At 40.2% G+C, this 16787-nt stretch overlaps 1 long non-coding RNA gene across 1 annotated transcript in view; it reads right to left on the bottom strand.

The window, feature by feature from the left end:
• Window positions 1-16130, bottom strand: part of LOC139767381 (uncharacterized) — a 332929-nt gene extending 316799 nt beyond the window's left edge. Inside the window, exon 1 of the long non-coding RNA XR_011717069.1 lies at window positions 15514-16130. This is a non-coding gene — a long non-coding RNA (uncharacterized lncRNA). The remainder of the gene's footprint in view (window positions 1-15513) is intronic.
• Window positions 16131-16787: the final 657 nt, after the last annotated feature.

Here is a 16787-nt window from a genome sequence, read left to right as displayed (position 1 = left end):
AAAAAAAGGCCACATTCATTCACACTCAGTCTCTATCTGTCATGTGTAATGCCCCAAAACCACAACTCTCTATCCACATTCAGGCACCATAGACCTTTCCATGGTTTCCCCCAGACATTTCACATGCTCTGCTTCAATCCACTGACAGCACATCGACCCAGTATACAACATCGTTCCAATTCAGTTGGATTTGTAGGTGGCATTTATGGATCTGGAGAAGGCATATGACAGAGTGGATAGAGATGCTTTGTGGAAGGTCTTAAGGGTATATGGTGTGGAAAGTAAACTGATAGAAGCAGTGAGAAGTTTTTATCAAGGGTGTGAAGCATTTGTACGAGTAGGGAGGGAAGTGAGTGATTGGTTCCCAGTGAAGGTTGGTCTGTGACAGGGGTGTTTGATGTCCCCATGGCTGTTTAATTTGTTTATGGATGGGGTGGTTTGGTAGGTAAATACAAGAGTTTTGGAAAGAGGGGTAAGCAAGCAGTCTGATAGGGATGAGAGGGCCTGGGAAGTGAATCAGTTGTTGTATGCCGATGATATAGCATTGGTGGCTGATTTGACTTAGAAACTGTGGAAGTTGGTGACCAAGTTTGGAAAAGTATGTGAAAAGAGAAAGTTGAGAGTAAATTTGAATAAGAGCATGGTTATTAGGGTCAGTAGGGTTAAGGGACACGTTAGTTGGGATGTGAGTTTGAATGGAGAAAAATTGGAGGTAGTGAAGTATTTTGGATACCTGGTAGTAGACTTAGAAGCAAATGGAGCTGTGGAAGTGAGTCATAGGGTTGGTGAGGGAGCAAAGGTTCTGGGAGTGATGAAGAATGTGTGCAAAAAGGAGTATGTCTGAAGAAATGATAGTTCCAAAAATGTTAATTGTTTACCAGGCATGGGCTATAGATAGGGTTGTACGGAGAAGGGTGCATATGTTGGAAATGAAATGCCTGAGGACAATATGTGGTGTGAGATGGTCTGATTGAGTAAGTAACGAAAGGGTAAGAGATATGTGTGGTAGTACAAATGTTATGGTTGAGAGAGCAGAAGAGGGTGTGTTGAAGTGGTTTGGACACATGAAGAGAATGACTGAGGAAAGGTTGACAAAGAGGATATATGTGTCAGAGGTGGAGGGAAAAAGGGGAAGTGGGACACCAAATTGGAGGTGGAAGGATATCTGGGAGTGGACTTAGCAGCGGATGGAACCATGGAAGCAAAGTGAGTCACAGGGAGGGTGAGGGGGCGAAGGTTCTGGGAGCATTGAAGAATGTGTGGAAGGCGAGAACGTTATCTCGGAGCAAAATGGGTATGTTTGAAGGAATGGTGGTTCCAGCAATGTCATACGGTCATGAGGCATGGACTATAGTTAGGATTGTGCAGAGGAGGGTGGATGTGTTGGAGACGAGATGTTAGAGGACAATATGTGGTGTGAGGTGGTTTGATCGAGTAAGTAATGAAAGGGTAAGAGAGATGTGTGGTAGTAAAAAGAGTGTGGTTGAGTGAGCAGAAGAGGGTGTGTTGAAATAGTTTGGATACATGGAGAGAATGATTGAGGAAAGATTGACATGTCAGAGGTGGAGGGAACAAGAAGTGGGAGACCAAATTAGAGGTGGAAGGAAGAGGTGAAAAAAGATTTTGAGTGATTGGGGCCTGAACATACAGCAGGGTGAAAGGCATGCAAGGAATAGAGTGAATTGGAACGATGTGGTATACCTGGGTTGACATGCTGTCAATGGATTGAACCAGAGTATGGGAAGCTGTTATGTGTAATGCACTAAAACTACAGCTCTCAATCCACATCTGAGCCCCACAGACATTTCCATGGTATACTACGGATGTTTTACATGCCTTGATTTAGTTTCTGATGGCACCATGACCCCAATATACCACAATGTTCCAATTCCCCCTATTCTGTGCATGTCTCTCACCCTCCTGCATGTTCAGGCCCAATTCACTTAAAATCATTTTCCCCCCATCCTTCCACCTCTAATTTGGTCTTCCAGTTCTCATTATTCCCTCCACTGCTGACACATGTATCCTCTGTCAATCTTTCCTCACTCAATTTCTCCATACATTCAAACCACTTCAACATACCCTCTTCTTCTCTATCAACCACACTCTTTTTATTACCACATATATCTCTTACCCTTTCATTACTTTCTCAATCAAACCACCTCACACTACATATTGTCCTTAAACATTTCATTGCCAGCACATCCACCCTCCCTTGCAAAATCCTATTTATAGCCCATGCCTCGCAACCATATAATATTGTTGGCACTACTATTCCTTTAAACATACCAATTTTTGCTCTCCCAGATAACATTCTCTTTTTCCATACATTTTTCATTGCTCCCAGAACCTTTACCCCCTCCACCACACTATGACTCACTTCCACGTTTATGGTTCCATTCACTGCCAAGTTCACTCATAGATATGTAAAACATTTCACTTCTTCCAATTTTTCTCCATTCAAACTTGCATCCCAACTAAATTGTCCCTCAACCCTGCTGAACCTAAATAACCTTGCTTTTATTCACATTTACTCTCTAACTTTCTCCATTCACACACTCCTCCAAGCTCAGTCACCAACTTCTGCAGTTTCAGCCTCCAGTGCTGTCTCACCACCTTACAACATCTGAGTAACTTCCCATGCCCTCTCATCCCCAACAGACTGCGTATTCACCACTCTCTCCAAAACTCTTGCATTTACCTCCCTCACCACCCCAACCATAATCAAATGAAACAACCATGATGACATCACACATTCTTACCACAGACTGACCTTCAATGGAAACCAATCACTCTCCTACCCTCCTACTAATACACACACCTTACACCCTTGATAAAAACCTCGCACTTTCTCTATCAACCCTATCATATGCCTTCTCCAAATCCAAAAATGCTACATACAAATCCATCTGCTTTTCTAAGTATTTCTTACATTTGTTCTTCAAGCAAACACCTGGTCCACACATCTCTACCACTTCTGAAACCACACTGTTCCTCCCCAATCTGATGTTGTGTACATGCCTTCACCCTCTCAATCAATACTCTCCCATTTTATTTCCCAGGAATACTCAACAAACATATGCCTCTGTAGTTTGAACACTCATCTTTATCCCCTTTGCCTTTATACAAATGCACTATCCACACATTCTTCCAATCCTCAGGCACTTCATTATGTTCCATACATACACCAAATATCCTTAACAACCAATCAACAACACGGTTGCCCCCTTTCTTAATAAATTCAGCTGTAATACCATCAACTCCTACTGCCTTTTTGGATTTCATCTTCCACAAAGCTTTCACTACCTCTTCTCTTTTCACCAAACCACTCTCCTTAATTCTCCCACTTCACATACCCTACATCTTCCACTCTATCATCAAACTTAATAACAATCCTTCAAAGTACTTGCTCCATCACTACTTGTCATCACTTACCATTTTGCCCCCTTCAATGATGTCCCTACTTGATCTCTTGTCTTTTGCATCCTATTTAAATACTTCAAAAACACCTTTATAATCTCCCTAAAGTTTAATGATACTCTCTACCCCAAGTCTCATTAGCCCACCTTTTCAACCCCTGCATCCTCCTCTTGACCTGCCACTTTCTTTTATACATCTCTCAATCATTTGCACTCCTTCCTTACAAGTACCACTCAAATGCCTCTCTTTTTTCTTTCACAAAGAACTTTACTTCTTCATCCCACCACTCACTAACCTTTCTAATCTGCCGACCTCCCACCTTTCACATGCCACATGCATCTCTTGCACATGCCATCACTGCTTCCCTAAACACATCCCATTCCTTACCCCACTCTTCTTTAAAATGCAAAACAGCTGCACATCATAATAAATAATGCACTCAAGACAATCACTGGCTATCTGGCAATAACAAATACTCAACCCCTTTACAACAAAACAAAAATCCTCCCTAATATAGTCCCACCTTAAAATGCTCAGCCCTCAAATTAATGTAATGGCATTAGATCCTTCCTACCCACACCACTCTCTAACCCAAGTAGGCTTAAAAAGCTTACCTATCCCTGAAATTACAACACTGTTAAAACACAAACACACTGACATACCCTGACGAGTACTAAATAACCCATCTCTTTATTCAGTCTCAAACTCCAACCCACTAGACACCCATCAGACACTACAATATAAAAAAAAAAAAAACACGAGTCACTCTCCCACTTACACTATGAACATCACATCACATCACTACAACATAACCAACACCATCTTAACATCCCAAAACCCCTCATGCCAATGATATGAACTAAAGAAGACTCTGGGCACTTACTCCTCAAATTGCCTTTACTTTCTGTTAGTGAGGTAGTTTAAGAATAGAGTATTGAGCCTTTGAGGAAACATCCTCATTTGGCCCCTTCTGAGCCAGGTACCCATTTCATAGACCAAGCCCTGCAAGGGGGGAGATGAACAGCTGGGTTGACTGTGGACCAACTGTCACAACCAGGATTCAAACCTATGCCCTCAATCCTGGATGGCCTGTGAATGTGTACAGTCAGGAATGTTAACTGCTACATCACAGCTGGAACCTCATAAGGATAGAGTGCGAGCGGAAGTGGCCTTCTTTTGTCTGCTTCCTGGCACTACCTTGATGACCCAGGGGGTGGCGATGCTATTTCCTGTGGGGCAGGGGTGGCACAAAAGTGGATGAAGGCGAGCAAGTATTAATATTTCCATGTGTACATATGTATGTGTATGTATGTGTATATGTATGAATATATACATGTATGTATATATGTGTGTATAAGAGTGGATGCGTCTTTCTTGGTCTGTTTCCTGGCGCTACCATGCTGACACTTTGTCTCAGACAAAATCTGTAAACATTTCCCTTTCCAGGCCACATAATAAAATTTTATGGAACACATGATGACAGACCTGAACACCACCATCAGGTATCACTTGTTTATCAATGACATTTTGGCTACATCTCTTCCTTGTATATCAAATGACAGTTCTTTTGTCTTCTATCTCATTCTTGTATCTCCCCTACTATTGTGATCATTACACGAAAGTGCACTTGGGACCTTATTGTGTTTCATTTTCTTCATGGTCATCAGCAAATACTAGGCCATGTGCACCACTGTAACCTATTGCAATATATTTTTTTTTTCTTTTTTTTTTTTTGCTTTGTCGCTGTCTCCCGCGTTTGCGAGGTAGCGCAAGGAAACAGACGAAAGAAATGGCCCAACCCACCCCCATACACATGTATATACATACGTCCACACACGCAAATATACATACCTACACAGCTTTCCATGGTTTACCCCAGACGCTTCACATGCCTTGATTCAATCCACTAACAGCACGTCAACCCCGGTATACCACATCGCTCCAATTCACTCTATTCCTTGCCCTCCTTTCACCCTCCTGCATGTTCAGGCCCCGATCACACAAAATCTTTTTCACTCCATCTTTCCACCTCCAATTTGGTCTCCCTCTTCTCCTCGTTCCCTCCACCTCCGACACATATATCCTCTTGGTCAATCTTTCCTCACTCATTCTCTCCATGTGCCCGAACCATTTCAAAACACCCTCTTCTGCTCTCTCAACCACGCTCTTTTTATTTCCACATATCTCTCTTACCCTTACGTTACTTACTCGATCAAACCACCTCACACCACACATTGTCCTCAAACATCTCATTTCCAGCACATCCATCCTCCTGCGCACCACTCTATCCATAGCCCACGCCTCGCAACCATACAACATTGTTGGAACCACTATTCCTTCAAACGTACCCATTTTTGCTTTCCGAGATAATGTTCTCGACTTCCACACATTCTTCAAGGCTCCCAGAATTTTCGCCCCCTCCCCTACCCTATGATCCACTTCCGCTTCCATGGTTCCATCCGCTGCCAGATCCACTCCCAGATATCTAAAACACTTCACTTCCTCCAGTTTTTCTCCATTCAAACTCACCTCCCAATTGACTTGACCCTCAACCCTACTGTACCTAATAACCTTGCTCTTATTCACATTTACTCTTAACTTTCTTCTTTCACACACTTTACCAAACTCAGTCACCAGCTTCTGCAGTTTCTCACATGAATCAGCCACCAGCGCTGTATCATCAGCGAACAACAACTGACTCACTTCCCAAGCTCTCTCATCCCCAACAGACTTCATACTTGCCCCTCTTTCCAAATCTCTTGCATTCACCTCCCTAACCACCCCATCCATAAACAAATTAAACAACCATGGAGACATCACACACCCCTGCCGCAAACCTACATTCACTGAGAACCAATCACTTTCCTCTCTTCCTACACGTACACATGTCTTACATCCTCGATAAAAACTTTTCACTGCTTCTAACAACTTGCCTCCCACACCATATATTCTGAATATATATATGTATATATATATATATATATATATATATATATATATATATATATATTGAGAGGGTGAAGGCATGTACAGAGCATCAGATTGGGGAAGAGCAGTGTGGTTTCAGAAGTGGTAGAGGATGTGTGGATCAGGTGTTTGCTTTGAAGAATGTATGAGAGAAATACTTAGAAAAGCAAATGGATTTGTATGTACCATTTATGGATCTGGAGAAGGCATATGATAGAGTTGATAGAGATGCTCTGTGGAAGGTATTAAGAATATATGGTGTGGGAGGCAAGCTGTTAGAAGCAGTGAAAAGTTTTTATCGAGGATGTAAGGCATGTGTACGTGCAGGAAGAGAGGAAAGTGATTGGTTCTCAGTGAATGTAGGTTTGCGGCAGGGGTGTGTGATGTCTCCATGGTTGTTTAATTTGTTTATGGATGGGGTTGTTAGGGCGTGGTTGCGGGGCGTGGGCTGTGGATGGAGTAGTGCGCGGGGGGATGGATGTGCTGGAGGTGGGATGTTTGAGGACGGTGTGTGGTGTGGGGTGGTTTGATCGAGTGAGTGGTGTGGGGGTTGGGGAGGTGTGTGGAAATGAGGGGAGCGTGGTTGAGAGAGCGGAGGGGGGTGTTTTGAGGTGGTTTGGGCACATTGAGGGGGTGAGTGGGGAGGGGTTGACCAGGAGGATGTGTGTGTCGGAGGTGGAGGGAACGAGGAGAGGTGGGAGACCGGGTTGGGGGTGGAAGGATGGAGTGAGGGGGATTTTGTGTGATCGGGGCCTGGGCGTGAGGGGGGGCGGGGAATAGAGTGAGTTGGATCGATGTGGTATGCCTGGGTTGACGTGCTGTCGGTGGATTGAGTCGGGGCGTGTGGGGCGTCTGGGGTGAGCCATGGAGGGCTGTGTGGGTGTGTATATTTGCGTGTGTGGACGTGTGTGTATGCATGTGTGTGGGGGTGGGTTGGGCCATTTCTTTCATCTGTTTCCTTGCGCTACCTCGCAAGCACGGGAGACGGTGACGGGGCAAAAAGAGGGAAAAAAAGAAAAAAAAAAATATCCCTGGGGATAGGGGAGAAAGAATACTTCCCACGTATTCCCTGCGTGTCGTAGAAGGCGACTAAAAGGGAAGGGAGCGGGGGGCTGGAAATCCTCCCCTCTCGTTTTTTTTTTAATTTTCCAAAAGAAAGGACAGAGAAGGGGGCCATTTGAGGATATTCCCTCAAAGGTCCAGTCCTTTGTTCTTAACGCAACCTCGCTAATGCGGGAAATGGCGAATAGTATGAAAGAAAGAAAAGAATATATCTATATGTGAGCATCTTACTTCCTTTCCACAATGTCCCTTCTATCCTTGTAAAATTTCATAACTCATTGCTGAAAGAATATCATTCTCTCCACAAAAGTAAACACTAAATTTTTTTGTGATATCGTCAATGCTCCATATCAAGAAAACTTCATTCAGCTTTCTGATAAATGCTAAAAAAATGGTAATTTCTGTTTGGCATCACTTTCAGAGATATACTTCACAGAAATAAAAAGATAATAACAGGGTCTTTCTCTGTTTTTCTCTATTGCTTTGATGAACAATAATTATAACTTATGGTTCTGGTTATTCATGGTTAGCTGCAGAATATTAAGTAATGTAAGAAGTCTTGCTTTTATGATTTTTTTTAATAAGTAATGTCATCAGTTTTAAGAACTGCAATAAAATACTGTACATCATATATTTCAAAAGGAAATGTCAAACACCTCATATTCCTAAATGAGGTTTCATTCGTTTTGTACTGGTAAAATATTTCTAATGTAAATACATTTCCTGTCTTTGTTATGTCACTGACTTTTCAGAGTATACTTATGCTAGAATATGTATATAGTGTAATTACCTATTTGTACTGTATTGAGTCCTATACTTGTAGTACCATGTCTCACAAACTTTCTTTCTTCACACAACTTAAACTTCTGTATGCTGTCAGCAGTCACAGTCCCAGCACTTATTCTATTCATACACCACTCTCTTACCATAAAAGTGTTTCACATGTTTATAACATGAATATTGCTATGAACTCTTTTTGATCTTTTTTTTTGCTGATTTCAAAAAACTCCCTCATGACATCATCACTTTGATTAAGAAACTTGAAAGTTGTAATCATGTCTCCCTGAATTTTTCTATTCTTCACTGTAGGCAAATTCAGAATCTCTAACATTTTTCATATTTTCATAATTCATCTCCCTCATCTCCATTACTTTCTTGTTCAACCTTCTCCATCAGAGCTTCAAGCTCTTCAAGTACAGTGACTAAATTTAGGATGCTTCTGTAATTTTTGTCAAATAAATGTTGTAAATAATTCATTAAATATTTCATTACCCCTGTACTTACATGCAATTCTATTACTCATTAGAGGATAATCTGTCTCCTTAAGTTCTGCTATCATGCTGCTCTGGTGATAGGATGAGTACTATGTTGACCCCGAAGTTCCTTTCACACTTAGATTCACAGGGTTTATTTCCTTCAAGATTACAGTTCAGTCATGTCTAGGCTTCCTTTCACTGTGCTTCATCTTCATTTCATACTTTGCACTTCTCAGGCTAAATTACAGCACATGATAATCTCTGGAGAATGTCAAAGTCCCCTAATTTTCTCATGATCTGCAAATCTATTTAAGTATGCTTCTAGTCCTATGGAAAATTATTGACACATTAAGAGAAACATTGGCCCCATGATCAAGCTCTGGATACTCAAACTCAATTATAAAAGGTACCACTGGCATGTGTCTTCTGTTTTCTTCCAGTGAAATAGTTATTCTATTAATCAAAGAAGTTATCCCCCTGGGGCCTGCCAGAGATTCAATCTCTTAAGAAGTTTTCCCCCCTGGTGCCTGCCAGAAATTCAATCTCTAGGCCAACCCACTGAGTGGGATTGTATCATATGCTTTTTGCTTGTACAAGTACACACAATCTATCAAACTACCAATTTCATCTAAACCAAAGCTCACTCTGCCTTGGAAGTTTACAAGATTTGTTGCACATGACATCTGCCCTCAGAATCCATGTTACCTCTCTCTCATGTGGGTAGTTTCTTTCACAATCGATCATCCATATGCTCTCTAATTCTTCTAATGCTTTTGTGAAGATTTCAGATGTGTATCAAGTCTTTCTCCACTTGCTTTAAGTACACATGTTTGGACTTCACAGAACTAAGTGCCTTATGTGGATCAAAAATCTTTAATAGTATGTTTTCTATGAATTTTTCTAATTTCCATTGTGCCTTCCCCATTCCATCCCACTAGGGTTGGGGTTAGAATATTCTCCAATTTGGATAGATTTTGGAACATAGCATTCAGTTCTTCAGTCTAATTCTTGTCTACAACAACTCTTTCCTTTGAATCCCTTGTCCTAATTATTTGTCTTATAATTGATATTTGGCTCCAAGCAAATTCATGGAGCAAGTTTTCATTATCACTTGCCTAATCCATACAATTTCTTTTTTTAAGGTTTCTCTGTTCTCCAGTTATCTACTCTTACAACAATGACTATTGAATTCTGACAAATTGGTGCATAACCTATATCTACTTGGTGCATATCATTGATCTACAGCTTTTTGAAATATTCATCAAAACATATCTCACTAGCATCTGACCTTTCTCCACTTTCTGCCACTGGTTTCCAAATACATATAACACAGGAAATGCCAAACACATATGAAAGAAGAGAAAGATGAAGAATATTATGTAAATTATTCATATATCTATTTATTATACTTAGTTGCTCTCTCCCACATTAGCAAGGTAGTGCAAGGAAACAGACAAAAGAATGGCCTAACCCACCCACATACACATGTATATACATAAACACCCACAAATGCACATATACATATCTAAAAATTTCAACGTATACAAACATATACATACACAGGCATGTACATATGTACACATGTACATATTCATACTTGCTGCCTTCACCCATTATATATAAATATATATAAATATATATATATATATATATATATATATATATATATATATATATATATATATATATGTATTTATCATAATTTGTCGCTGTCTCCCATGTTAGCAAGGTAGCGCAAGGAAACAGACGCAAGAATGGCCCAACCCACCCACATACACATGTATATACTTAAATGCCCACACACACACACACATATATACATACCTATACATTTCAACGTATACATACATATACATACACAGGCATATACATATTCATACTTGCTGCCTTCATCCATTCCCGTCGCCATCCCACCACACATGAAATAGCACCCCCTTCCCCCCCGCATGCATGCGAGGTGGCACTAGGAAAAGACAACAAAGGCCACATTCGTTCACTCTGTCTAGTTGTCATGAGTAATGCACCAAAACCACAGCTCCCTTTCCACATCCAGGCCCCACAAAACTTTCCATGGTTTATCCCATATGCTTCACATGCCCTGGCTCAATCCATTGACAGCATGTTGACCTCGGTATAATAAATCGTTCCAATTCACTCTATTCCTTGCACGCCTTTCACCCTCCTGTATGTTCAGGCCCCAATTGCTCAAAATCTTTTTCACTCCATCCTTCCGCCTCCAATTTGGTCTACCACTTCTCGTTCCCTCCACCTCTGATACATATAACCTCTTTGTCAATCTTTCCTCACTCATTCTCTCCATGTGACCAAACCATTTCAATACACCCTCTTCTGCACTTTCAACCACACTCTTTTTATTACCAAACATCTCTTTCACCCTTTCATTTCTTACTCGATCAAAACACCTTATACCACATATTGTCCTCAAACATCTCATTTAGGACACATCCACCCTCCTCCGCACAACCCTATCTATAGCCCATGCCTCACATATAACATTGTTGGAACCACTATTCCTGCAAACATACCTATTTTTGCTCTTCGAGACGATGTTTTCGCCTTCCATACATTCTTCAACGGTCCCAGAACCTTCGCCCCATCCCCCACCCTGTGACTCACTTCCGCTTCCATCGTTCCATCTGCTGTTAAATCCACTCCCAGATATCTAAAACACTTCACTTCCTACAGCTTTTCTCCATTCAAACTTATCTCCCAATTGAGTTGTCCCTCAACCCTACTGAACCTAATAACCTTGCTCTTATTCACATTTACTCTCAGCTCTTCTTTCAAGCTTTACCAAACTCAGTCACCAGCTTCTGCAGTTTCTCACCCGAATCAGCCACCAGCGATGTACATAGCGAACAACTGACTCACTTCCCAAGCCCTCTCATCCATGCATGCATAATGCCATTGTATAAAGGCAAGGGGAATAAAGGTGCGCGTTCAAATTACAGTGGTATAAGTTTGTTGAGTATTCCTGAGAAATTATAAGGGAGGGTATTGATTGAGATTGTGAAGGGATGTACAGAGCATCAGATTAGGGAAGAGCAGTGTGGTTTCAGAAGTGGTAGATGTGTGGATCAGGTGTATGCTTTGAAGAGTGTATGCGAGAAATACTTAGCATTCGTGGATCTGTAGATGGCATATGATAAGAGTTTATAGAGATGCTCCGAGGAAGGTATTAAGAGTATATGGAGTGGGAGGTCAGTTGCTAGAAGCAGTGAAAAGTTTATCGAGGATGTAAGGCATGTGTACGAGTAAGAAGCGAGGAAAGTGATTGGTTCTTATGTCTGGGATACTATAACTTATAACCAATGTCATAAATAGACTTTACCCCTACCTTCAAGAACTATTTTGGAGTTAATTACACTATGTGTTACACGTTGTAAGTTCTAGTTCAATGGTAGTTTGTTCACTAAGCAGTTTGGTACGAGTTTTGAACATTCAGCCTTTTTGGGTAATTCGCATATTGAATTCTTTGAGCAAGTTTATAACATCTTATACGTAATATCAAACGTTACGTATACAAAACATCCACTTAAATTTGTACCCCTGTAATTCAAACATACACATCTGCACCCCCGACTTTATACAGCGGCACTATACATAGATTCTGCCAATGCGGAAAGATGCTAATGTGAACTGAATACAGAATAGCAACATATCTTCAGACGAACAGCGGGAGGTTCACTTTCAAAATGCGGGTACTCTCATCACTTATATTGTGTTGAATATCATGAAATTTTGATATGTTTGTAAGAAGTTATTACAAGGCTTCGATATCTAAAAAGTTTTTAAGTCCACAATCAGGATTCATTCACTTTTAACATGATTTCCGTCAAGAGAAGTCTTCCTTGCCATAGCATTGCTCGAATAAAAAAATCCCTTGAACGCCGGCCCCTGTGATTATTTTCTGTACGTCACTGCTGAGGTTGATTGGTTGTTTGGGCTTTTGACGTGTCAACGGCCAGTCATTCAAACCGTGAACGTGAAGCTACCAACTTCTTAAACATCTTCAAGTTTCAAGGATATTTATAAGAACACTTAAAATCTCAATTTGTAAAGGTCTTTCTGACTACTGAACATCCCCACTCCCCCACACCGACATATAGAATCCACACATTATATCTAGATATTTCTTTTCTAAGGGTAGTTTAAATATTCGGAGGACCACTGATGTTTTAAAACGAAATATATTGAAAATCCACAAGGTACGATACTTTAGTAAAGACTGTCGATACACAAAACAAAAACCCCGGGTTTTAGACAATAAGACTATCAAGGTCTACGAGGATAGTGATCAACGGCAACTGTGGAAGATGATACCCTCCACACATCTTATTTGCAAAATCACTGAAATGAGGCAAAACTGCCCTCACACAAATATACCCGAAAGTAGATTACATAAGGCTCGCCTCGCTTTGAGAAAATCTACAGCACAAATGAATTCCTCATAGCTGACAAAAGAAATATCGTAAAGAATAATCTCAGCCAGATACAAAAGTCAACTGCCTTTCAAAAACTTAGAGAAACCTTATTCACAACATTGAATAAAGGATTTCCATAGTTCACAAATAGTTCATATCCAGGGTGTTCGCTATTAACAATGTCTGATAACCTTCTTAAGCCACAACTCATTTGGGTCAATGTGGCCAAACCTTACTATGCCAACTGGCTTAATACATAGTTCACACACTAACTCTGCCTTCGTCAATAAATTTCTCTAGCCATTAATCCTCAACACCAGCACTGCTTTGTCACCCTCTAAGTCCTGCCCCAAATCTAACTCCACAACACATTAATGTGCTTCACCATCCCGTATCTCACATCTGGAGCCCAGCGGGAGCACTTAGTCCAACCATCCTTTCTCGTAACCGAATGGTCCTCCAACTATGCGTAAATGTCAGCGCAGTTTACCTATAGCCTGGGGCATTCTATGCCACGCCACAAAACAAGATAGATATCACATGGTACATTTCTTATCCCTAGGGTACCCCTTGGCCTCATTGCGGCCGTTTGTGGCAGACAGCAGCTGGTCAAAACCTGATGTACAATTCTGGGAATTACGTGTCCCCTCACACTCACCGTCCCTCAAGACACCGCCGAGTAGCAAACTTGATTCGTCAAAACTCCTAAATATCCTTCCTGTCGAAAATTTCCCAGATCACAACAATCTATGACTATATATACCACATACAACGATGTTCCACAACTCAGCCGTATAACTGCTTAAATAACGGCAAAATTTCCACCACATGCAATGAATTATGAACGTGTTTATCACTACAGTCGATATGTGCGTGCCCGCCGCATTTTATCACGACCACAACAGGTAACTTCCATTACTGGGAAATTTTGTAAGTCGAGGATATCCTGTTATCACCTCTACTTTCAATCATGTATGAAATATTCAATACTGTTGTTGTATGGGGTAATGAATTATATTATTCATACTTTTACGGAGAAATATAAAGGATAAATACACTCTAACCTAAGGCATGAATTCTCCATTTCAGTATCAAGCAATAGCATAGCCAACTTGATCCTGTATGATTCAAGCCATGGACAAATAAAAAGTGGTAAAGTACGAAATCGGGCATTCATTGGGAGTCCTGGGCCTTAAAGAGAGTGGATTCAGCATACGATTAACTTGAACACTTGATGTTAAAGAATTGTTGTGTGCTGATTTTAACGTCATGGTGAACTTACTATCCTGGCAGTAGATAGGCCAAGGAATAAACACCAGCCCGCTGCATGGTAATCATACCCACACAAATACTGGAAAGACACTGAAAACGAAGGGCTTACTATCATAGTGATAACTCATGTGCATCTACCTGTACTTACAAAGCTCACCATTCCTATGCACCGAAAAAGAGGGGTATCGAGCACGACAATGAACACGAAAGTGAACCAACACTGCGTAAACGCAGCTCCCAACTCCAATGAATTCGTTTTCAGAGAACATAGCATCACATGAGGGGAAATTTGCAAGCCGCCTGATCCAAAATATCTAAATAGATGAATCTTAAGTAAAAACTATGTTTTGTGTCAGTGACCCATTCAAACTAAATAGATGATATGAATGACATGTTGAATAGTCATTATTTGCTGAACAGGTTCATGAAGGAAAACTCCACTCAAGCAACTGGACCAACATCACATGATCTAACCGAGTTGATGCTTGACCTCTGATGAAGTAACGTGGTCATCTCTATGCACACATTTCGCACTTGCAAATCAACAGTCGCATCAGAAAAAAATATGCAAACGTCCTTACATCACTATATGTATTGTTTTAAGGGTTACAGGATTTCAGTTACTTATTGGAGGTTATTTTTCTCTTCTCTACTTTAGAAAAAAGTGACACCTTACGAAACTTCATTAAGACACACTTTTAAATATACGACAAAAAATCAAACCCCTTAAGACACGCTTGTAAATATACGACAAAAATATTAAACCACTATCTCGTTGTTCATGTTCTCATCATTACCATCCCAACATATACACTTACCATCACCACATACATATCTTGGAAGAAATGGAGAATCTGATGTTAGACCATCGACAGAAGAGTTTGGAATATATCTATTTTAATATTTTTCACCTGACGTGGACCAATGTGAAACAACTGTGGGTTATATTAATATCTGATAGTGGCTCACAGTCAGTGTATCTAACATAACCTGATATCCCATGAAATATGATCAACAAATAAATCCGGAATAAAACCTGCAATTAGTTAATTTATAACTAACAAAGAGGTTCATAAATAATTGTTACTTACCCTATGCTGCCCAGGTGTTGGACGGGTAGTCATCATTCACAAGTGACGAGACTTGCAAGTTGTTAATCACTTTAAAGGATTTCCAAGAAAAGACACTATATGAAAATGCAGAGTAACTTCCGAAGGCATTATTGTACTAAAGCCATTTACAGTTATCATGTAATATTTTTACCACATCGTTCACCAATCACATTAGCTCCACCGCAATGTTTAGAGACTCCATATACTTTTGAAATTTTCTGGTCTTCAGTCTTACTTTCCACATCATGAGCCATTAGTGACGCCAATACAGTTGTGACGTATAAAGTTTGTGTGAAAAAAATTATTTCCAAACCCCATCAATGGGCATATTACCAAATCACTCAGTTTTATTAACACTTTTGTTTTGTATGATCTAACACGGAACAGAATACTTCACTCCAATTAATGCTTTCTTAAATCAAATCATTTGCATTACTTTCTTCGTGTGATTTGCTGCTTATGTTCTCACGGCGAATCACTCAACTGTTTCATTTTACAGACAGTAAGTTAGTATTATCATCACCAAAAGTAATTAACGTATCACACAACAAATATACTAAGCGTTATGTACAATGCGTCTTCTTCCTTGGAAGGTCTGGCCTTTACTGATGGGGAAGGGGTTGAAGCTTGTTCGTGGGTTGGGCGGAGCCAATTAACAAAAGATCATGAAAGGTAGTTTGACCAACGAACAGTTTTGTTGGGACATTGTTGACTGGTAAAATATGCACGGCATCTCGATTATGCTTGTAATTGGATATAAAATTGTTTATAACGCACCAACAAATGTTTTATATTTTCTCTACTAATTACCAGAAATGAGTAGACGCTCACAAACGTAAATACTGGCAAACAAGTGGGTGGGTGGGGCAACGTTCGGCTATTTCTATTATTATTATTAATTATTATTATTATTATTATTATTATTATTATTATTATTATTATTATTAATATTATCATTATTATCATTACTACTACTACTACTACTACTATCATTATTATCATTACTATTATCATCATTTGGCGGCCAGTGCACCCACGGGATCGTTCCAGGGAAGTACGCGCAGATCTCGACATGACATAAAAACTAGAATTGTCTATGACAATAAAAATACATGTCACAGAAAATGGCGTTACACTAACATGCTTAACCATTAATTTAATTTAGAGTTCATGACAGAATTGCAGATCTTTTTCTTTTGATTTTAGATTAATGGTCATGCTTCTTAGCTGACCCAAGGACATGATATATTGGC

The sequence above is a fragment of the Panulirus ornatus genome, chromosome 4 (genome assembly GCF_036320965.1).
Source record: "Panulirus ornatus isolate Po-2019 chromosome 4, ASM3632096v1, whole genome shotgun sequence".
NCBI lineage: Eukaryota > Metazoa > Arthropoda > Malacostraca > Decapoda > Palinuridae > Panulirus > Panulirus ornatus.
This window is presented reverse-complemented; position numbering and strand designations above follow the sequence as displayed.